This window comes from Natator depressus, chromosome 2, assembly GCF_965152275.1.
Source record: "Natator depressus isolate rNatDep1 chromosome 2, rNatDep2.hap1, whole genome shotgun sequence".
NCBI lineage: Eukaryota > Metazoa > Chordata > Testudines > Cheloniidae > Natator > Natator depressus.
Genome location: NC_134235.1, coordinates 218,983,789 through 219,008,715, shown reverse-complemented (window position 1 = coordinate 219,008,715; position 24,927 = coordinate 218,983,789). Strand labels below are relative to the sequence as shown.

The 24,927-nt window shown below is 45.0% G+C and overlaps 1 long non-coding RNA gene across 1 annotated transcript in view; it reads right to left on the bottom strand.

The window, feature by feature from the left end:
• The window catches only part of LOC141983154 (uncharacterized), a 50,184-nt gene that overhangs the window by 14,971 nt on the left and 10,286 nt on the right, over nucleotides 1-24,927 (bottom strand). Inside the window, exon 2 of the long non-coding RNA XR_012638309.1 lies at nucleotides 10,429-10,734. This is a non-coding gene — a long non-coding RNA (uncharacterized LOC141983154). The remainder of the gene's footprint in view (nucleotides 1-10,428; nucleotides 10,735-24,927) is intronic.

The following is a 24,927-nucleotide window of genomic DNA, read 5'->3' as shown; positions in this document are numbered from 1 at the left end:
TTTGAATGTACTATAATAAACATACTTGAAGTCTTAAACTGGATACTAGAATTTGCTCTTAAAATACTGGGCCTTGGCCAGTTGGAGAAAACAGATCTGAGCTTCCCTAGCATCACAAACTGATAATAGCTATTAAAATTAAGAAAAAATATTTCTTGAGGGTCTTTTTAAATAACAAGCATGCAGAGCTGGCAACCCATTATGGTCCAGGCTCAATGTTCTGCTTAATTAAGTCTTCTCATGATGGCCTCTTCCTCCACACTAGGTTTCCTACTCTTGTGACCTCAAGTGGTGGTAAGGGTGGAAGACTTAGGGTACACATGATGCAGGTAGCCAGTGTTTTTTACCATGTTGTCTAGAGCTCTTATCAGGGCTAAACAGTAGTAAAAACACCAGCTATTAACCTGTCTAGACTAGGATTCCACCATTGCACTCAGGCAGTGGTGGAAAACTTTCAGGATAAAGGCCCAGATCTTCAAAGGTAGTTAGGTGCCTAATTCCCATTCCAGTCATGAAGGATCTGGGCCTAAGAGACTAGTGGAGATGCATCCCTGAGAGACATTTCACTGCCCCTGACACCTTCAGCTTCAGAATAGTGGACGGGTTATATTGAAAGAAGGGGGCAGGATCTGCTTTACTTGCTGCACATGCCATATTTCTAGCAGACTGTGATGACAGAGGAAATGCTTTAAGGCATAAAAGTGGATAAGATATGGTATACTTCAGCTCAAATTTAAGCTACTTCAAATGCTGTACCTATGTATTCTATTAAACAATTGTCTATGAAAGTAGCAATGTATGTCTATATAACAAGACAATGTAAGAAGTTTGTTTCAGATAATATTTTGAAATTGTTTTTACAGGTAGTGTTAAAATTTGTTCACAAATACTGTACATGTATTAAAGGAGGAAGTTGTCCTGCCTCTTTATTTTTTAAACAGCTGCAAACCTCCTTTCTTAGATTCTTCATATAGAATTGAGGCTACATCTCACCCTTTACATTCATGTTAAAGCTAATTGTTGGTAGGATTATGCCATTGTAAATGCATTTAGTTCCAGCTGTAAAAGTTAAGATTTACCTTTTTTTTTTTTTGACTGCATTTCTACTGAGTTTTTTATATTACACCACAGCTTGAATTTTTGTAAGTGATTTTCCTTAGCCTTATTCTAAGATATTTTGCCTCACACTGTTCCTTTTCTCATTTCATGCTGAAAAGGATTTTGCATATGAAAGCCCAATGAACTGGATTCAGACAGTAATGGTGCTTTCCTCCCAGCATGAGTTTTGAATCTGTCACAAGATACCGCAAGATAACAGATTTCAGTTTTACAGGTGTAATGTTAAAAAAAAATAAGAATAATTCACCTGACCCAGAAACTAAGTAATGATTTGCAAGATTTGAGTTTATGGGCCCAGGTACTTTTCCATAGAGCTGATCAAGTGACTCATGGAACACTTTTTTGTGGCTCTAGCCCATGTGTGTGAATTGTCTGATCAATAAAAACAAACAGTTTGAAAAGACCAGTTTTTACAAATTTCTGTTGCTGATTAGTCTGCAATTTGTGTTTACTTTGGCTGTTTGTTTCTACTCCCCAGGTGGAGCTTTTTAAACTAATTCTACTTGGCCAACACCAAAAGCCTCTTAATAGGTGTAGATATTTATATAAAGAGACGTGCCCCAAGCAGTCATGTACATCTCTCCTGATATGGAAGCTGTTCCATACCTCTAATCATTTTTGTTGCCTCTCTGTACCTTTTCCAATTCCAATATATCTTTTTGATATGGGGTGACCAGATCTGCATGCAGTATTCAAGATGTGGGTGTACCATGGATTTATAGAGGCAATATATTTTCTGTCTTATTCTCTCTCTCTTTCCTAATGATTCCCAACATTGTTAGCTTTTTTGACTGTAGCTGCACATTGCGTGGATGTTTTCAGAGAACTGTACACAAATGACTCCAAGATCTCTTTCTTGAGTGGTAGCAGCTAGTTTAGACCCCCACATTTTATATGTATTGTTGGGATTGTTTTCCAATGTGCATTACTTTGCATTTATCAACATTGAATTTCATCTGCCATTTTGTTACCCGGTTTTGTGAGATCCCTTTGTAATTCTTCACAGTCCGCTTTAGACTTAACTATATTGAGTAGTTTTGTATCATCTGCAAATTTGGCCACCTCACTGTTTACCCCTTTTCCCAGATCATTTAGGAATATGTTGAATAGCACTGGTCCCAGTACAGACATCTGGGAGACACCACTATTTACCTCTGTCCATTCTGAAAACTGACCATTTATTCCTACTCTTTGTTTTGTATCTTGTAACCTGTTATTGATTCCTGAGAGGACCTTCCCTCTTATCCCATGACAACTTACTTTGCTTAAGAACCTTTGGAGAAGGACCTTGTCAAAAGCTTTCTCAAAATCTTAAGTACACTATATCCACTGGATCCTCCTTGTCCACATGCTTGTGACCCTCTCAAAGAATTCTAGTAGATTGGTGAGGCATGATTTCCCTTTATAAAAAACCCATGTTGACTCTTCCCCAATGAATTATGTTCATCTATGCATCTGATGATTCTGTTCTTTACTATAGTTTCAGCCAATTTCCCAGTACTAAAGTTAGGGCTGTAAGTGCTGGGATTGCCTCCCGAGCCTTTTTTAAAAATTTGTCTCACATTAGCTATCCTCCAGTCCTCTGCTACAGAAGCCGATTTAAATAATAGGTAACAAAGCATAGTTAATAGTTCTGCAATTTCACATTTGATTTCCTTCAGAACTCTTGGGTGAATACCATCTGGTCCTGGTGACTTATTAACTGTTTGTTTAATCTGTTCTAACACCTCCTCTAATGACACCTCAATCTAGGACAGTTCCTCAGATTTGTCACCTAAAAAGAATAGCTCAGGTTGGGAAATCTCTCATGTCCTCAGCCATGAAGACCACTGCAAAGACTTCATTTAGTTTCTCCGTAATGGGCTTATCTCCCTTGAATGCTCCTGTAGCATCTCGATCATCAAGTGGCCCCACAGGTTGTTTAGCAGGCTTCCTGCTTGCGGTGGTCTCAAAAAAGATTTTGCTATTACTTTGAGTTTTTGGCTAGCTGTTCTTCAAGGGGTTTTTTCCTTCCTAATTACATGTTTACACTTCATTTGCCAGAGTTTATGCTCCTTTCTATTTTCCTCAATAGGCTTTAACTTCCACTTTTTCAAGGATGCATTTTTGCTGCTCACTGCTTCTTTTAATTTGTTGTTTAGCCATGGTGACATGGTCCTCTTATTGTGTTTTTTAATTTGGAGTGTACATTTAAGTTGAGCCTCTATTATGGTGTCTTTAAAAAGTTTCCATACAGCTTGCAGGGATTTTACTTTTGGCACTGTATCTTCTAATTTGTTTCATTAACTCTCATTTTTGTGTAGTTCCCTTTTCTGAAATTAAATGCTACTGTGGTGGGTTGCTGTTGTTTTATTAAGTTATGGTCACTATTATCAAGTGGTTCAACTGTATTCACCTCTTGGACCAGATCCTTAGGACTAAATCAAGAATTGCCTCTCCCCTAGCTGCTCCAAGAAGGAGTCGTTTAGGGTGTCAAACTTTGTCTCTGCCTCTCCTCCTGAGGTGACATGTATCCAGTCAGTTGGGGGATAGCTGAAATCCCTCCTTATTGAGTTGATTTTATAGCCTCTTTAATCTCCCTGAGCAGTGCACAGTCACTATCACCATCCTAATCAGGTGGTTGGTAGTATATCCATATTGCTATAGTCTTACATAAGAATGGCCATAATGGGTCAGACCAAAGGTCCATCTAGCCCAGTATCCTGTCTTCTGACAGTGGCCAATGTCAGGTGCCCCAGAAGGAACAAACAGAACAGGTCATCATCAAGTGATCCATCCCCTGTTGCCCATTCCCAGCTTCTGTCAAACAGAAGCTAGGGACACCATCCCTGCCCATCCTGGCTAATAGCCATTGATGGACCTATCCTTCATAAACTTATCTGTGTCTTATTATTCAAGCATGGAATTACTATCCATAGGGATTCTGTGGTACAGTTTGGTTCATTTAAGATTTTTACTTCATTTGATTCTATGCTTTCTTTCACATATAGTGACATAGGTAGATGGAGATGGCCAGAGGAAAACTCTTTAAATAATGCAACTTTTTTGATGTCTTATATTAAAACAGCACGCATTACAGGAGGTGTCTCTTGTTATGCTGTGTGTCAAAAGGTATGCAACTGACATGATAAATTGAGCACCAGCAAGAACTTTTAATTCTAACTCAATTTCTGTCTACATTATATAGATCACAGCTGCTCAGGTAACTGTAGCCAGGCAGAAGCCATGCTGAAATTAGGCTGGGGCAGCAGGACTAACCCTCCTGCTCTGGAGGATACACTCAGGACAAGAGCAAGTTCAGTCCCATTCTCCATTACCTTAGGTCTTGTGCTGCAGAATGTCAGCACAGTTTTGTTGTGCTGAGGGAGGAAGAAGCAAAGAGGAGACAGTTCAGGAGCATGGATCCTTGCATGGTATACATTCCTGTTCCTTGTGACAATGCAGATGGCATAAGGACAAAGATCCAGCGTGCTGTTGATCATCCCTAAAGCCTTTGGGGATTGTATTCTAGGAGTCAGTGTGCAAAACAACCCCTGAGGGGCAAAGTTTCTGTAGATTAAGAAACAATTAAAAAACAACAATTTTCTGCACCAAAGATCAGTGTTTCATTGGAAAGAAATGATAGCAAATGTTTACCATAACTGGGTGAGATTAAGTCAGTGCCAATGCCAAAATCAAGTAAGGGAAACCCAATGGTAATTGGTCAGGTACAGAAAAGCTGTCCCATAATTGACCATTCTATTGCAGACTTTATAAAAAGATACATTTAAGTTTCCTTGTACAAACATAGTGGTCCAGTTTCATCCTTGGTGGAACTCCAGTGAAGTCAATGATTTTCTCCAGGATGAGTTTAGCCCTGCATTGTGTTGTAATGTCAATGGGGGGGGGGGGGGGGGAAGAGAGGTGTTTAGAGATGAAGTCTGAAGAGAGAGATAAAGGAATAAAGATACAAAAAGTCTTTTTTCCAGAGGGCAAGAACTGCAGAGAAAATTCTCCCACCAGCCACTGGCAAGATTGTTGGAGGCAGATAGAAGGTAGCAGTAATGAGCTTTTCTGAGGTAAACTAGAATAAGATCGTGGATAATTTTTAAGCCAATGTGGAAGCCAAGAGACATTCAAGATGCTGTAAGCTTTCATGAGAAGTAACAAGTGAAGCATACTCACAAATGATCATATGATGGCACAAAATCCTGAAGGCCAACAGCATCAGGAGCATAATCATGAGGATTCCAGGTGCCATGGTAAAGTCCCACTAATGATAAAAATGTGACAAACTCAATTTTCTTAGCTACCACATCAAATCAGCACCCTCTCACCTGCTGCCCCCATGTGGGATAAAGGGGACAAGAAGTCAGAGCTAGCCTTTAGGACACAGATAAGTGCCACCTCCTTCACAAGTCTTGCCAGGAGTACAGAGCAGAAGAGGGGCAAAACTAGGAATAGCAACTCTAAGACAGGAATTCCCTACCTAAATGTAATGCTGAAACAATCTCATTAATGTCATATTTGCTTCCCTCCACATCTGAAAGTGCCTGAGGAAGATTCCAAGTTCAACCTGTGGAAAAGCAGCCCCTGGTAGTACTATCATGAGGAGGAGACAGGGCAGAAGTATGGAGTAGCTGAAAAGGTCCTGTGCCTGCAATGTTCCCAAAGATCTGAGGAGGTACACCCCTACTATTTACATATGGGAGAACCCATATCCCAAGGGAAGAACTCATAGGAAATTCCATGAGTTGAAACTCACCAAGAATCCTGTCCTCATTCATAGGTGGAAGTATCCCAAAAGGGCACTACAATGGACTGAAGGGGCTAGTATTGCCACATTTGAAGCATGGTTAGTCTGAAGCATAATGGTATTACAGCAGTGATGGTAAATTACTAAATTGCTTTGGCACTTTAATCTCGAAGTTTGCAGCTTGGAAGAGTTCCCTTACAAAATGTTTTACTACCTGTCAATTACAGTACATGCTGGTTGCTGCTGGGAGTCAGCATTTGCTTGTAGTTACTGCAGCTGCTTCTACTAAAATATAAAGTCTCACATCGAAAATGTAATTTAGCATTTGAGTCATAGCTCATTAGTGGCTGGATACTTTTGTCTGAAAAGCAAAAGATGAATAGTCCCGAAGCCACAAATGGAATTGCACCTACAGACCATATCACTGAGTCAGCATCAGAGGTTGAAACCCAAGCGCACAGCAGAATCTCAGTGAAATGCAGTTAAGCTGGTACAATCAATTGAAAGTCTGGTCAATGACTAATACTTTCTCCAAGCATGAACCCTTCAAGAATGGTCTAACAATAAAGGTGCTAGCTCTGCTTATTATTAAGGTTGCCCAACACGTCTCATTATAAGACCCTGGTTTCGGTGATTTATAACTTTAGTAAAATTTTAACAATTTGGACAGAAATATTCCATGGCCAGTTCTCTGCCTCAGCCTCATTGTGATAGTTTTTTTGTTTTAATTTCAGCCACAACAGTTCAGCTGTTTCCAAGAACAAGATCAGGGGAAAATACATTTTGCCCCTGTTAAGTTCTGGTCACCTTTTCTTTGAGAAGTTCTATACCCCTGGGACTTGAAATGTGACAAGCTCCTGAGCCCAGGATTGTGCTTTTGCTGTACCTGTGAAAATTTACTCAAGCTTAGCCAAGTTATAAGCCTTTGAAAAATTTCAAGTTGCATGTGCTCAACAGAGACTTGCACAAATTTAACAGATTCTGTCCTCACTGAGCTTGCTCCAGCCTTTCAACTCCTAGTGCTGACCAGACAGCATACACGCCAGCCCCACAGGCAAAGGGTTACAGAGATTTGCCCCCCAATCTCACCTGATCCTCCTCCCTTTCAGGCACCACCCCCAACAGCCTGACCCCTGCTGGCCCGTTAGCCCTTATATGCACCCCCTCCACATCTGAGTGAGTGGCGTTGCAACTTGGCATGGAGGGTTGCAGCACTACTCAGGTTTGACTCAGCCAAAGAGTGGCTGGGCCATGACCCGGGGTGGGTCCTTCAGTCCAGGGCTAAGCCAGACCTTTCTGTAACACTGCAGTTCTGAGCTGGGACCAGGGAGTGTCTCACCTGTGCTCTCAATGACCTCCCTGCTGGCACCCTGGCAGCACAAAGGAGGAATCCATCTGATTAGAATGCAGAGAGGATAAAAGCCTGACCTGGGAAGTGGAGGATAGAGAAAGGAGTAGAGATAAGTACTCTGGTGAGACTGGATGAGGTGGAGGGGGGAAAAGAGAAACACCCATACTGGGCAAGGAGATTTGAACTAGGAATCAGTGGGGTGGAGCGGAGAGGGAGGAGAGACATCTGACAAGGAACTGCAGTCTTGGAGGTACAGACTTTTGGGGCAAAGACACTGGGATGAGGAGCCTGAGGGGGTTGGGAAGAGAAGAGCCAAAGCAGATGAGGAGCTGGGTGGGGAGGAACAAGAAATGGGAGAAGCAGCCTGCGGAATCAAGATGAGGGGGGGGATAGGCAAGGAAAATTGTATTGGGACAAAGAGCCAGGTATGGGGAAGAGACAGGACTGGGACAGGCTGGAAGAAAAGGGCACAAATGTCTGTGCCCACTACAGACCACTCTTCCTAGAGCCTGGGACAGAACCCAAGATTTCTGACTACTCTTCTGCTGTCAGCAAATATCTGTGAAACCCACTGACAAAATGTGTTTCATTCCCCTCTAGTGCTGGTCCACATAAACAATGACCACCTATAGTCTTATGTAAAATAAAACATAAATTAAAGAATTTGTTACCTTAAGTTTGGTTAAGGAAATATATGTGTTGTAAAGAAAGGCCCTGACTAGCAAGCAGAAGGAAGGCCTTGAAAATGAGTGATAAGACCAGAAGAAATGAAGTATGGAGGCTGTCTGGTTCAAAAAAATAAAGGAAAGTGTTTTGTTTTGTTTTTTAAGAAAAACAAACACACACAAAAACAAAGAGGGCCTCTGACCAAAAGGGGTGACTGTACATGGTTTTAAATAAGACAAAGAGAATCTATCTTAAAGTGAGCTAAGTACTCTGAAAAATAAGGCTTTAGTCATTTGCCGATGATACAAAACCACTCAAGATAGTTAAGTCCAAAGCCAAGAGTTACAAAGACTGTGAAGGGATCTCACCAAACTGGGTGTCAAGGTTCCTCCCCCACTCTGAACTCTAGGGTACAGATGTGGGGACCTGCATGAAAACCTCCTAAGCTTACCTTCAGCAGCTTAGGTTAAAACTTCCCCAAGGTACAAATTAATTTTATCCCTTGTCCCTGGATCTCCACTGCCACCACCAAACTCTAACTGGGTTTACTGGGAAACGTAGTTTGGACACGCCTTTCCCCCCCAAAATCCTCCCAACCCTTGCACCCCACTTCCTGGGAAAGGTTTGGTAAAAATCCTCACCAATTTGCATAGGTGACCACAGACCCAAACCCTTGGATCTGAGAACAATGAAAAAGCATTCAGTTTCCTTACAAGGCTTTTAATAGAAGTAAAGAAATCCCCTCTGTAAAATCAGGATGGTAGATACCTTACAGGGTAATTAGATTCAAAACACAGAGAATCCCTCTAGGCAAAACCTTAAGTTACAAAAAAGACACACAGACAGGAATAGTCATTCTATTCAGCACAGTTCTTTTCTCAGCCATTTAAAGAAATCATAATCTAACACATACCTAGCTAGATTACTTACTAAAGTGCTAAGACTCCATTCCTGGTCTATCCCCGGCAAAAGCAGCATACAGACAGCCCCAGACCCTTTGTTTCTCTCCCTCCTCCCAGCTTTTGAAAGTATCTTGTCTCCTCATTGGTCATTTTGGTCAGGTGCCAGCAAGGTTACCTTTAGCTTCTTAACCCTTTACAGGTGAGAGGATTTTTCCTCTGGCCAGGAGGGATTTTAAAGGGGTTTACCCTTCCCTTTATATTTATGACACTGGGTGACTAATTTCATCTGCTATTTTGTTGCCCAATGTTGATAAATACAAAGTAATGCACACTGGAAAACACAGACCCCATCATTTTATATGTATAGTGGGGATTAAATTAGCGTTACCACTCAAGAAAGATGTTGAAGTCATCATGGATAAGTCTCTGAAAAACATCCACTCAATGTGCTGCAGCAAAAAGCTAACGATGTTGGGAATCATTAGGAAAGAGAGAACAACAAAGAAAATATCATATTGCCTCTATAAATCCATGGAATACCCATATCTTGAATATTGTGTGCAGATCTGGTCGCCCCATCTCAAAAAAGATATACTGGAATTGAAAAAGGTACAGAAAAGGGCAACAAAAATGAACAGCTCCCATATAAGAAGAGATTAATAAGACTGGGAATTTTCAGCCTGGAAAAGAGACAACTAAGGAGGGATATGATAGAGGTCTATAAAATCATGAGTGGTATGGAGCAAGTAAATAAGGAAGTGTTTTTTTAATTCTCATAACACAAGAACTAGGGGATACCAAATGAAATTAATAAGCAGCAGGTTTAAAAAAAACAAAAGAAAGTATTTCTTCACACAACACACAGTCAACCTGGTGAACTCTTTGCCAGAGGATGTTGTGAAGGCCAAGAAACTAACATGGTTCAAAAATGAACTAGGTAAGTTCATGGAGAATAGGTCCATCAATGGCTATTAGCCAGGATGGGCAGGGATGCAAAACCATGCTCTGAAGTGTTCCTAGCCTCCCTTTGCCAGAAGCTGGGAACGGGCAACAGGGGATGGATAACTTGATGATTACCTGTTCTGTTCATTTCCTCTGAATCACCTGGCATTGGCCACTATCAGAAGATAGGATACTGGACTAGATAACCATTGGTGTGACCCAGTATGGCCATTCGTATGTAGAAAGACAGGGGAACTCCCATGAATATCTTTAAGTTATTATGCACACGTAAATATGCTGCACCACACACTGTTTATTGGATACTTGTGAGATTCCAATACAGGGTAGCTGTGTAGGAGACATCACTGGTTTCCCCAGGAGGGAGGTCTCCATTTAAAAAAAGAAAAAAAGTTTTACAAGCTAAGTGTCCTTTGGATCAGTTCCAAGGAAGAACAGGAGGGAGGTCAAGGGGCCATGGTCCTCCCACTTTTTACAGGCAGAGAGGAGCGAGCAGGGGCTGGGGCCTCAGGGGGAAGGGTTGGTGTGGGGGCAGAGGCGGCACAGGGATAGGCCCACAGTTCAAGCGCCAGTGCCCCACACACACTTTTAGGGACCTTCTGCCATTCCTGATCAGTTCCTTCCCTGCTCTCCCTTACAAGAGAGAGATCGGCTACCCACAGCACAAAGTCCAGGTTGGATATTCACCCTCCTACCTTTGCAGATAGACTTGTCCAAGAATTGGATGGGCAGTTCCACAGCACTCTTGTATTCTAAGAGATTGTCCTTCCAGATAGGTATTTGGTGGCATGTAAGCACTTGAAATTCCTTCTTCACCTGGCTGCTGCTGGTAGACTGGGGGAGGCAAATCAGAACATAAGGCGAAGAACTTGCTGGATAACGCTTGCTCCAGCATTGGCCTCCCTGCTCTGATGTTTGCTCTTGCTGTATGGTGTCTGTCTTCCATCTCCAGGATAACTTGCTGATTCATTTCTCTCCCTCTTCAGACATTAAAATCCTTTCTGCTCCGTCACGATAATTGAAACAAAAGCTGTTAGTGGCATTATATTCATGAGCAGAATATTTTAAACACCTGAATCAGTGAGTCGGGGGGGGGGGGGGACGCCAGCCTTTAACTTTGTATTACCAAGACCATTTGTACATACACTTAATGGAAAAGCTGCACAATGCTTCTACATGACAGGAAAATACTGTTACAGATAAATAATTCATGTTTACCATAGTGAAGACCTGATCATTAAAACACAAAACTATTAACACTGTCAAATTAAGACCTATTATTAACTTGCTTTTATTTTTCCCTGCTAAACATCAGACTTTCTTTGTATTAGAGAACAAAAAAGACTGAGTCATACAGGAATAAGGAACCACCTTATACGAAACTACTGATCAATTTTCATCACATCTGATTTCTTTATCTCAATTAAGAAATTATTTACTTGGTAGGGAGCGTTTACACAGAGCTAGATAAAGATCTTTGCTCCTTTTTGTGGGCCATGACAGTTTAAAAGTAAATGTGAGAAAAATAATTGGTTACTGTAGGTTTATTTGAAGCTGTGAAAACAAGACTGCTCAATTTTTCTCCATTATGTACAGCATTATGAGCTAGACTGTTGCCATAGTGAGGAGAACAGTACTAGTGGTATAAAAGGGGCACAAAGTCATACAAATGTAAGACGTTATCAGAGTGAGATTAAACACCGTATGTTGCTCAATTCCAATAAAACTGGCTTCCAGCATGCCAGGTGTTTGCCGCAAAACCAAACACCTCTGCTAGGTGCTTGCTAAACATATGAAGACACAGCCTCTGCCCCAAAGCACTTAAACATGTGAGTAGCATGGGAAAGAATCAATCACACTTTAAGGTTATTCTGACCCCGGCAGTCCTCCTCCTGTGCTCTTACTAGCAGTTTAGTTTCTGGAAGGCATTACAGTGAAAGTGGATTGTGGAGGAGCAGTGCCTTATGGCTAAAATCAGGGGCATCATGGACAAGTGTGAAGTGAAGTGTCTGCAGTAATCAAAACAGTTCCATGGCTTTTATATCCTTAGGGTTGCCCAGGGTGGGCAGGTTTGTAGAAATTTTGGTGGTGCCCAGAACAGCCAGAAACCGCCCCCCCCAAACTCCCCACACACACCTGCCTAAGGCTCTGGGAGGGAGTTTTGGTGGGCGATGGGGTCTGGGGTTCAGGCAATTGGGGTGCCTGAGGGGGTGGGGATGCAGGCTCTGGGAGGGAGTTTGGGTGCAGAAGGGGTGAGAGTTTGGGTGCAGGGGGTGTGAGGGGTCAGGCTCTGGGAGAGAGTTTGGTGTGGGACGGGGTCTGGGGTGCAGGCTCTGGGCTAGGGGATTGGGCTGCAGGAGGGGTGCAGAGTGCAGGCTCTGGAAGGGAATTTGGGTGCAGGAGTGATAGGTCGTGCTCTGGGAGGGAGTTTGGGTGGGGGAGGGGGTCTGGAGTGCAGGCTCTGGGAACAAGTTTGGGTGCTGGGTGCAGGCTCTGGGCAGGGGTGCAGGGAGGGAGTTTGGAGACAAAAGTAGGTGCAGGGGAGGGGTGGGGGGGTGCAGGAGGGGCTGAGGGGTGCCGGCTCTGGAAGTGGATGGGGGGGGGGGGTTTGATGCTCACCTGGGGCACCCCCTCTGGCAGCGACTCCTAGGCGGGGCAGGCCGGGGAGTCTCCTCACGCTGCTGTCTCCAGTTACCGCCCCCGCAGCTTCCCATTGGCCTTGGGGGTGGGGGCAGCACGCAGCGGCACAACCCCCTCACGCGGGTTGCAAGAACCTGCCGGCAGCCAGGTGGAACGAGCGCACAGGAAGCCGCTCAGCCCCGCTGCACTGCTGGGTGGCGGCAGGAGCCCCCGGGATGTTTTAAATTGCCCAGGGGCGGCAGGTGGGGTCGGGGGAAGCGCGGGGCGGGAGGTGGGAAACTTTGCTGGAGCCGGGCCCCTGGGACAGGAATATTCCTGGTGTCTGGGCACCACGGGCCCATAAAACTCGCCACCCATGGGTTTGCCAACCCCCCAGGATTGGCCTGGAGTCTCCTGGAATCGGTATCCCTCGCCTGGTCACTACTGAAAGCAATCCAGGAGATTTTAATAGGATATTTTAAGAAAATGACATTACACCATATTGGGGAGGGGGCAGGGGGAATCTGGAACAGCTTCAGTCAGAGTTGGCAACCCTATATATCCTACACTTTTTTCACTGGCAGAAATCACTACCACTGTATTTGGAAGTATCCTTTTCCCTACACATACAGAACCCGATCCTGCATTCCTTATGAGCTGAACTCCTAGAGAATCAGTGGAAATTTTAGGTTTACAGGAAATACAAGATCAGGCCCATAAATATTAAAAGGGACTAAAGCCCCTTACTCTTAGCACATGTCTACACTAGAAATGTAAGTCGACCTTACAACCATAAGCACTGACTTCTTCTCTACCCAGGGGTTGCTCGATCCCACCGCTGCCCCAGGTCCACCCCCACTCCACCTCTTCCTCAAAGCCCCTGCTCCGTCCCAGGCCCCACCCCTGCTCCGTCCCAGGCCCCACCCCTGCTCCACCCCTTCCCCCAAGGCCTCACCCCCACCCTGCCTCTTCCCAACCTCTCCCCCCGAGTACGCCCCATCCCTGGTTCTCCCACTCCCTCCCAGCGCCTCCTGCACGCCATGGGGGTCACCGGCGGGTGGGGGGCAGCTTGGCTTGGCTGCTGGTGGGTGCTAAGCACCCACGAAGTCAGTGCCTGTGGTTACAACCACTGCAGTAATTACTGCAGCGGTTCATGTCCACATTGCCCTCCTTCCGTCAATGGTGCACGTCCCCACCAGGAGCACCTAGAACTGACTTAAGAGGGGCAGTGGGGAGGCTGGGTGGCTGAGAGCCCCAGCTCTCAGCTCTACATGCAGCTCCCCACTGGGAGTCCGGCTGCCCCCCGGGCTCTCAGCTCCCCCCTGCAGCCAGGCTCCCAGCAGGGAGCCGGGAGCCTCTGGACAGCCAGGAGCCTCTGGGCTGCTGCCGGGTTCCCAGCAGGAGTCAGATAGGCACAGCCCAGCGGGTAGCAGCATGCCTCTGGGCAACAGTTCGGCTGGCAGCAGGGCGCCAGGCAGGTGCAGCTTGGCTCGGAACCAGGCTCTAGCTGGAGCCGTCACCCGCCCCATGGCTGGAGCCATGAAATTGACAAGAATGACAGCCAACAGCCAATGTAAGTAATGCAGTATCTGCGAACACAGTGCGTCGCCCTAACTACACCAATGTAAGCCCTACACCTCTCCTGGAGGTAGAGTTACTATGTTAGTTTCAGGGCACTTACATCAGCAGGAACAAGGTGATAGTGTATACACTGATATAATTAGGGCAACATAAGCTGCCCTACGTCAACCTAACTCTGTAGTGTATGCCAAGCCTCAGAGCTTGTCTACACTACTGCACGGGGTTGATCTAAGATACGCAACTTCAGCTACGTGAATAGCGTAGCTGAAGTCGACGTACTTAGACCTACTTACCGCGGTGTCTTTACTGCAGTAAGTCGACAGCTGACGCTCTCCTGTCGACACCATTTGTGCTCCTCGTTCTGGTGGAGTACCGGAGTTGACGGAAGAATACTCAGCGGTCAATTTATCACGTCAATCAAACCCCCCCCCGCTGGATCGATGACTGCCTGTTGATCCGGCGAGTAGTGTAGACAAGCCCTCAATTAGACCAAGAGGAAGTTACTGAAGGATATTTTATAGTAACCTAATGGCAAGTTTAATATTTTAAACCAGTAGCCAAAGGCAACTCTACTGCGACTTGCAATAATAATGTTGCCCCTTGGCCCAAGCGGATAGCCAATGCTGAGGATCTTGCCAGGCTCTTTTCTTTAGGAGGAGAAATTGATTATGGAGTCAGGAATTTCTTTGGTGCAGTCCTGTTTGTTTATTTACCAGAACTACAGATCACGCAGAAGGTGGTTTCAGAAATCCAAGCTTTCTTTTCCAGCCAGTCCTGTGTCCTAAGATCTGTGTCTGCTCCCTCTCAGGGCTATGCTACGAGCGCTTCTCTGATGCTTCTTTTAGCTTTCTAGGCCATGTCTACACTAATTCTTATGTCGGCAAATCTTATATCACTCAGGGGTGTGAAAAAATCACCCCCCAAACGTCGTAAGTTTCACCAGCAAAAGCAGTCGTGTGCACAACACTATGTCGGTGGGAGAGCTTCTCTCACCGACACACCTACCGCCACTCATTTAGGTGGTTTGATTATGTTGACAGGAGAGCTCTCTCCTGTTCACGTAGAGCGGCTACAGGAGTGACCTTAGAGCGACGCAGTTGCATCAGTACAGCTGTGCTGCTGTAAAATCAATACTGTAGACATAGGCTTAGTCCTGTCTGCTTCTGACAGATACAGATCCATTCCTCTATATCCTATCCTCTGCATTTTCAATCATTTGGAGGAAAACTCTTATTCTCCTAAATTAGTTCTTGCTCAAAACTTCCCAGGTGGCCCAGCAATTTGGGTGATGGCTTCTGTCAAGATTCTTTCCCCATTCTGAACTCTAGGGTACAGACGTGGGGACCTGCATGAAAGACCCCCTAAGCTTATTCTTACCAGCTTAGGTTAACAATTTCCCCAAGGTACAAGCTTTGCCTTGTCCTTGAACAGTATGCTGCCACCACCAAGTGTTTTAAACAAAGAACAGCGAAAGAGACCACTTCGAGACTTCTTCCCCCAAAATTTCCCCCCCAAGCCCTACACACCCCCTTTCCTGGAGAAGGCTTGATAATAATCCTCACCAATTGGTACAGGTGAACACAGACCCAAACCCTTGGATCTTAAGAACAATGAAAAATCAATCGAGTTCTTAAAAGAAGAAGTTTAATTAAAGACAAGGTAAAAGAATCACCTCTGTAAAATGAGGATGGTAAATACTTTACAGGGTAATCAGATTAAAAACACAGAAAATCCCTCTAGGCAAAACCTTAAGTTACAAAAAGACACAAAAACAGGAACATACATTCCCTCCAGCATGGCTTATTTTACAAGCCATTAAACAAAAGAAAATCTAACGCATTTTCTAGCTAGATTACTTTCTAACTTTACAGGAGTTGTAAGGCTTGCATTCCTGATCTGTTCCCGGCAAAAGCATCATACAGACAGACAGAACCCTTTGTTCCCCCCGCCCCCTCCCCAGATTTGAAAGTATCTTGTCCCCTATTGGTCATTTTGGGTCAGGTGCCAGCAAGGTTACCTTAGCTTCTTAACCCTTTACAGGTGAAAGGGTTCTGCCTCTGGCCAGGAAGGATTGTATAGCACTGCATACAGAAAGGTGATTACCCTTCCCTTTATATTTATGACATGCCCTCCAAATCACATAAAGGGTGAAATATTGGCTGTGATTTCTTCCTGGAGCTCTAGGAAAAAACAGAGTTAATAAGACATATGCACCTCTAAATATACTACTAACTGTATAAAGAGTAACAATATTTTCACATCTTAAGGACGATTTGGACCAGTTGATTCTGGGAAACTTTCACGGGAGGGTGCATCAGCCACTTTGTTAGAAGCTCCTGAAATGTGTTGTATGTTGAAACCAAAATCTTGGAGAGCTAAACTCCACCGAATAAGTTTTTTGTTATTTCCTGTGGCAGTAGGAAGCCACTGTAGCACAGCATGGTCGGTTTGCAGGTGGAAACACTGTCCCCAAATGTATGGGCGTAGCTTTTCCAGAGCGTTGACAATGGCGTAACATTCCTTTTCACTGATTGACCAGTGGCTTTCCTTCTCAGACAGCTTCTTGCTGAGAAACACAAGAGGATGGAATTCTTGATCCGGTCCTTCCTGCATTAAAATTGCTCCCACACCACACTCGGATGCATCTGTGGTTACTAGGAACGGTTTGTCAAAGTCTGGGGCCCTTAGTACAGGGTCAGACACGAGTGTTGCTTTAAGCTGGTTAAAGGCCTTCTGACACTCTTCAGTCCACTGAATTGCATCTGGCTGTTTCTTTTTGGTTAGGTCTGTCAGTGGGGCGGCAATTTGGCTGTATTGCGGTACAAATCACCGGCCAAGCCTAAGAAGGATTGGACCTGTTTCTTTGACTTTGGGACAGGCCACTTTTGGATAGCATCCACTTTGGCCTGTAAGGGGTTGATAGTTCCTTGACCCACCTGGTGTCCAAGGTAAGTCACTCTGTTTAGGCCTATTTGACACTTCTTAGCCTTAACAGTTAGTCTTGCCTCCCTTATGCGCTCAAGGACTTTTTGTAGATGTTCCAGGTGTTCTGCCCAGGAATCCTAAAATATGGCCACATCGTCAAGGTAGGCGACTGCATATTCTCCCAATCCCACTAGAAGACCATCTACAAATTTTTGGAAGGTGGTGCGTGCATTCCACATCCCGAAAGGAAGCATATTAAATTCATACAGCCCGTCGTGTGGTGAAGGCTGACCTTTCCTTGGCGGATTCATCTAGCGGTACCTGCCAGTACCCCTTGGTTAAATCCAAGGTAGAGATGAACCAGGCCTGTACCAGTTTCTCTAATAGTTCATCTGTGCGTGACATTGGATAGTTGTCTGGGCGAGTTACAGCATTGAGCTTACGGTAGTCCATGCAAAAATGTATCTCCCCAACCTTTTTGGGAACTAGAACCACTGGAGATGCCCATGCACTGCCAGAGGGGCGGATTACCCACATCCGTAGCATATCCTGGATCTCCCGTTCTATACCAGTTTTAGCTTGAGGAGACACCCAGTAAGGTTGGGCTCTAATTGGGCGAGCATTACCTGTGTCAATGGAGTGGTATGCCCGTTCAGTCAGTCCTGGGGTGGCTGAGAATGTCGGTACGTAGCTAGTGCACAGCTTCTTGATCTGCTGTCGCTCCATACGCCCAAGGGTCATGGAGAGGTTCACCTCTTCCACGCCACCATTACTTTTCCCTTTGTAGTAGACACCTTCAGGACACTCAGCGTCATCTTCTCCCTGGGCTGTAAACTGACAAACCTTTAAGTCTCTGGAATAAAAGGGCTTTAGAGAATTAATATGATACACCTTAGGCTTTCTGTTGGAGGTGGGGAATGCTATGAGATAATTAACAGCTCCCAGGCGCTCCTGGACCATGAATGGCCCTTCTCATGATGCTTCCATTTTATGGGCCTGGAGCACCTTTAAGACCATGACCTGGTCCCCTACTTTGAAGGAATGCTCTCTGGCATGTTTAATCATACCAGGCTTTTTGTTCTCTTTGAGCATCTTTTAGGTTTTCTTTAGCAAGGGCTAAAGAGGTTCGGAGGATGTTTTGTAGGTTGGTTACAAAGTCCAGAATGTTAGTTCCTGGAGAAGGTGTAAACCCCTCCCATTGCTGCTTCACCAACTGTAATGGCCCCTTAACCGCGCGGCCATATACAAGTTCAAATGGGGAAAACCCTAAACTGGGATGTGGTACAACTCTGTAGGCAAAGAGCAACTGCTGCAACACTAGGTCCCCATCATTGGAGTGCTCATTTACGAATTTACTTATCATCATGGCCCCCAAAGTTCCATTAAACTTCTCCACCAGACCATTTGTTTGATGGTGGTAAGGGGTAGCAACCAAGTGATTTACTCCATGAGCTTCCCAAAGGCTTTCCATAGTTCCTGCCAGGAAATTAGTTCCTGCATCTGTAAGGATGTCAGAGGGCCAATCTACCCTGGCAAAAAATGTCTGTTAGTGCCTGGCTCAAACTTTTAGCCCTGGTGTTGCTTAGAGCTACTGCTTCCGGCCATCGGGTGGCAAAATCCATGAAGTATGTACTGCTTTCCTCTGGGTGTCTTTTTCAGAAAAGGACCCAGAATATCCACAGCTACTCGCTGAAATGGAACCTCAATGATGGGAAGTGGCTGGAGAGGGGCTTTGACCTGGTCTTGGGGTTTTCCCACTCTTTGGCACACCTCACAAGACCAGACATAGGTAGAAACATCCTTGCCCATTCCCTCCCAGTGGAATGACTTTCCCAAATGGTCTTTGGTTCTGTTCACCCCAGCATGGCCACTAGGATGATTGTGGGCTAAGCTTAAGAGCTTTACCCGATATTAGTTGGAACTACCAACTGTCTCTGAGGATGCCAGTTTTCCTGGTGTCCACCAGAAAGAGTTTCCTTGGAGAAAAGTCCTCTTTCTACAACAAACCTGGATCGATTAGAAGACCTGAGAGGCGGTGGGTAGCTCCGTGCCGCCGTCCAAGCTCTCTGGAGGCTTCCATCTGCTTCCTGTTCAGTCTGGAACTGTTCCCTTGATGCTGGAGACATCAGTTCCTCATTGGATTGTGGACCTGGGCTTGGTCCCTCTGGAAGCGATGCAGGTGATCGGTCTGTTTCTGTCGACTGTGAACCGCTCTCCGCTGGTGCACTATGTTGGGGTTCAGGCTCCAGCTGAGCCTCTTGTGTAGGATTATTTGCTGCTGCCAGTGCAGGTTCAGTGGGGCCCGCTGGTATTGGGGTTGCAAGTACTGGATTCAGTACTGGCAATGGTTCTGGTGCTGGTTGTTCCACTGATTCCGGTTCTGGGACTGGCTCTGTCTGGGTCTCTGTGACTGGATCCACTACTGCTGTTGCAGATGTTGGCATGAGGTCCAGTTCCATCACCTCTGACCGGGTCCTGGTAGAAGTTTCCGGAACAGAGCTAGGTGTGAGAGCTTGCTTATCCTGGCTGCGGGTGACCATTCCCACCCTCTTGGCTAGCTTCACATGATTGGCCAAGTCTCCCCCCCAACAGCATGGGGATGGGATAATCACCATTGACTGCAAAAGTCCACGTTCCTGACCAGCCCTTGTACTGGACCAGCAACTTGGCTGTAGGCAAGTCAAAAGAGTTTGACTTGAAGGGTTGAATCGTCACTTGGACCTCTGGGTCGATTAAATTGGGGTCCACTAAGGAAGCATGGATAGCCGACACTTGTGCTCCGGTATCCCTCCATGCTGTGACCTTCTTCCCGCCCACACTCACAGTTTCTTTCCGGTCTGAGGGTATCTGGGAGGCATCTGGGCCTGAGGCCCTCTGGTGTGATTCCGGTGCAATGAACTGTAATCTGTTGGGATTCTTGGAGCAGTTGGCCTTTATATGCCCCGACTGGTCACTGGGGCGAGGTGGATTGCTGGAGAACAGTGTGGTGGGACGATAAGGTGTCTGGAGTGTTCCTTGGGGTGTAGTTGGGGCCTTGGGCTGCCCCCGGTAGTAGGGTGTGGTCTGAGGTTGTCCCTTCTGGTATCCACTCCAACTGCGACCAGGGTTGTTCCCCTCTCCTCTCTCCACCCATTTTGTTCTGGTTTGCCCCACCTCTCTGGCGGTCTGAGACTGCTTGTATTGATCAGCATAAGACGCAAGACTTCCTGCTGAGTCCATTTTCTTATCCCATAAACACTGTTTTATATCATCCTTGGACATCTTCAGGAATTTCTCCAGTATCATCAAATCCCGCATTCCTCCAAAGTTCGTTACAGCCCATCCATTGAGCCATTTATCAAACAGATCTGTCATCTGGTTTACATAAGCCACATTACTTAGTCCAGGCCCTCTCGTAAGGGTATGAAATTTTACTCTGTAAGTTTCAGGTGTAACTTGAAATTGCTTTAAAACCAAATCATTGAATTTATTACAGTCAGAAACCTCATCAATAGGCATCTTACTGAATATGTCCAGAGCTCTTCCAGTCAATTTTGTGACCAATGTGGTCATCTTGTGAGCTTCAGGAATTTTATGCAGTGTGCACAGTCTCTCAAAGGTGAGAAAATATTCAGCAATATCACTGGATTCATCATACTGTGGACATAGTCGCTCCCATTTGTGGATTGTTGGGGAAGGATTGTTAGGGTTATCCGGTATATTCTGCTGAGCCTTTGCCTTCTCTATCTCCCATGCATGCTTCCTCTCTTTTCCCCTCTCCTCCATTTCTTTTTCCTTTGCCTCCATAGCTCTCTGGTGGGCAGCCTCCTGGGCTTTCTCTGCCTCCTTAGCTCTCTGTTGGGCAGCCTCCTGGGCTTTCTCTGCCTCTTTTGCTGCCTCCATTTCTTTTTCTTTGGCTTCCAGTCTGGCTAACTCCAGCCTCTGTTTGGTCTTGCTTTCTGTCATCCTAGCCCCTCTGTTTTTAACCTAGCTATTCCCAAGAGTTAGAAAAAAAAATAAAACCTGATTTGTAAAATTTTGCTGTGCTGTAACCTGATACCTTTTGTCTCTGATAGCTGTTCTCAGCTTACAGAAAAGTCCTTTGTTATGGAGCTGCTCTGTCCCCAGGCAGAGACAGAAAAAACTAACTGCTTTCAGCTTAAAACCTGCTTCCAAGCAGCCAAAGGGGAAAAAAATTGTCCTTTTAAAATCCTACTGTGCTTCTGCTTCAAAATGATCTCTGGTTCAAAATGATCCCACCACTCTGCCACCATGTCAAGGTTCTTTCCCCACTCTGAACTCTAGGGTACAGATGTGGGGACCTGCATGAAAGACCCCCTAAGCTTATTCTTACCAGCTTAGGTTAAAAACTTCCCCAAGGTACAAGCTTTGCCTTGTCCTTGAACAGTATGCTGCCACCACCAAGCATTTCAAACAAAGAACAGGGAAAGAGACCATTTGGAGACATCTTCCCCCAAAATATCCCCCCCAAGCCCTACACACCCCCTTTCCTGGAGAAGGCTTGATAATAATCCTCACCAATTGGTACAGGTGAACACAGACCCAAACCCTTGGATCTTAAGAACAATGAAAAATCAATCGAGTTCTTAAAAGAAGAATTTTAATTAAAGACAAGGTAAAAGAATCACCTCTGTAAAATGAGGATGGTAAATACTTTACAGGGTAATCAGATTCAAAACAGAGAATCCCTCTAGGCAAAACCTTAAGTTACAAAAAGACACAAAAACAGGTACATACATTCCCTCCAGCACAGCTTATTTTACAAGCCATTAAACAAAAGAAAATCTAACGCATTTTCTAGCTAGATTACTTACTGACTTATGCTCAAATAAATTTGTTAGTCTCTAAGGTGCCACAAGTCCTCCTTTTCTTTTTGCGGATACAGACTAACACGGCTGCTACTCTGAAACCTGACTTTACAGGAGTTGTAAGGCTTGCATTCCTGATCTGTTCCCGGCAAAAGCATCACACAGACAGACAGACAGACCCCTTTGTTCCCCCCCGCCCCCTCCCCAGATTTGAAAGTATCTTGTCTCCTCATTGGTCATTTTGGGTCAGGTGCCAGCGGGGTTACCTTAGCTTCTTAACCCTTTACAGGTGAAAGGGTTTTGCCTCTGGCCAGGAGGGATTTTATAGCACTGTATACAGAAAGGTGGTTATCCTTCCCTTTATATTCACGACAGCTTCTATTGTTCCACAAAGGAGCTTAATTACTTCTTCTGTTTGGCCTGAATGAAGGTGGCCATCAGATTTAACCATGTCTGGGATTGCCCTTAGATTAAAGATACTTGCTGGCAGCCACCCACACACGTTAAGTGGTGATAAGAAAAGAAAGACTTGGGCCACGTCTACACTACCAACTCCATTTAGAGGGTCTGGTGAAGACATGCTAAGTCGACGGGAAAGGCCATCTCCCATCGACATCTGTACTCAACCTCCCCGAGAGGCGGAAGCTAGGTCAACGGGAAAGCGTCCAGGAGAAGCGCTGGTGTGAACAGCGCTATGTTAGCGGGAGATGCTCTCCCACCAACATAGCTTTACCACTGTTCGTTGGGGCTAGTTTAGTTATGCCAGTGGGAGAGCTCTCTCCCACTGGCATAGAGCAGCTACACATAGAGCAGCTACCTTGCAGTGCTGCAGCTGTGCTATTGTAAGGTCCGTAGTGTAGACACAGCCTTATTTAAGGCCTGACGACTATTTTTTTTTAATCTCCACTTTCAAGAAACCTCTCGCTCCCTTCCAGTTCTATGATATAGACAACAGGTGGCAGATTTTGTCCCTGTCCTGAAGACCCTATGATCTCTCTCTTTGTTCCATGCACTTAGTGTCTCTTAGTACCACCACCCAAAAAAACCAAAACAAAAGTATTCACCACCATCCACACCACTGCAAATCAGAGAACTGCAGGACATAATTTAATAATTAACCATGCAGGGCTTTCTAGTCACCTTGAAGTCAATAGGAGCTTTCACATACACTTCAAAGGGACCAGGATTTTGCCCTCATGATTTAACGGTGCAGGGGAGAGAACAGGACATAGTCCTCTTCAGGAAAACTGTACTACTTTACCCTCCTAGTAAAAACTGCATCATGTCATGTCACTTATGGGAATTAAAGCACCTTAAGAGCCACTATACCAAATCAGACTGTTGAATAATGTATTCTGGTATCCTGCTTCCAGCAGTGGCCAAAACTTAATGCTTCAAAGGAAGTGATCCAGCATGGGTGTATCTGTTAGCAGCTGTACAAGACTGGAAGGGCAGGGCAGGAGCCCTTTCTAATCTTTGTTATCAAGTCCTTGACTTTGTTTTTAGAATAGTGCCAGCAACAGACTATCTGTCCTGAAGTATGGTATGTGAATACCTTTATTATTTTAACAGCATAGCTAAGATTGTTTTGTTAATCATAGAGCTACCAACCTCTTTTAAAGAGCATTCCAGAGCATTTGGCTGAGAGCTGTTGGTGGCAGTGAAAGGCACAGGGTGACTATATGATATGCAGGAAGTTTTAGAACATTTAACTTTTATTTTTATTAGAGCTAGAGATGATGGCAAATACAAAAACACAGGAGTGTAATGCTATTATGGGGCAGCACTCAAGGGTATTAAAAAACCTGAAACTTGTTTTGTCATAAATATTACATTTTGTGGGGTGGGGGACTTTTAGCAGAGATTTGCAGATTTGAAAATAAAAAAAGTTGTTAGACAGTTGTAGGTGTTCTATGGCAAGGTTTTGAACAGAACCTGATATGTTGAACTGTTTTCATGTGGGGCTGTTTGTTTTAATGCCAGCTCAAAGCTGTGAAGGGAGTTGATTTAGACATCCCCTTCAACACTGGAAATTGACACAAAATATTGTGAACACGAAAGAAGTGAATAGTTAGTTGCTTATCCATGCTGGTGGAAGGATTAAATATAAACATAATCTCAATGGTACAGACTAGGTTAAATTTGTTAGTTTCAATAACAGTATCATCACCCAAAGAATAACTGGACTATATTTACAAAAATAAAGAACCAGAACACTGAAAAAATACACAAAATAAAAAATCAACCAACAAAATGAGTTATAATAGTCCCAACCTTCAGAGCACAGCTGAACTCTAGCTCCCTACCTCCTGAAATCGCTATTGGACCAAAACCTCCACTCTTCCTGTAACTTCTTATTAAACTGAACAATAACTAGCGTCTACTGCAAGGCTTCTATACACCAAACATAGGGCATGGCTACACTTGCAGATGTAGAGCGCTGGGAGTTAAACCAGCCCTCAGAGAGCGCAGCAGGGAAAGCGCTGCAGTGCGTCCACACTGTCAGATTCAAGCGCACTGCCGTGGCCACATTAGCAGCTCTTGCAATGCCACAAAGAGCAGTGCATTGTGGTAGCTATCCCAGCATGCAAGTGGCTGCAATGTGCTTTTCCAATGGGGGGGTTGAGTGTGACAGGGAGTGTGTTGTGTGTATGTGGGGGGAGAGAGAGTGGGGTTCTGGGGGGCTGAGAGCATGTCAGCATGCTGTCTTGTAAGCTCAGACAGCAGCAGACCCCCCTCCCCACCTGCCTCTCTCTCACACACTCAAAGCAACAACATTCCACACTAGTGGTTGCTTTGTCCCGGGGCAGATAAGCAGCCGGCTGTCAGAAATGGATCATTGAAAGGGCATATCTGCATTCCTTCAGCTGAGTTCAAAACAATGACAAGAGTGGTCACTTGACATTTCCGGAGGCCGATCACAGTATAGTAATTGTCAAGGTTCCTCCCCCACTCTGAACTCTAGGTTACAGATGTGGGGACCTGCATGAAAAACCTCCTAAGCTTATCTTTACCAGCTTAGGTCAAAACTTCCCCAAGGTACAAAATATTCCACCCTTTGTCCTTGGATTGGCCGCTACCACCACCAAACAAATACTGGTTACTGGGGAAGAGCTGTTTGGACACGTCTTTACCCCCAAAATACTTCCCAAAACCTTGCACCCCACTTTCTGGACAAGGTTTGGTAAAAAGCCTCACCAATTTGCCTAGGTGACTACAGACCCAGACCCTTGGATCCTAAGAACAATGAACAATCCTCCC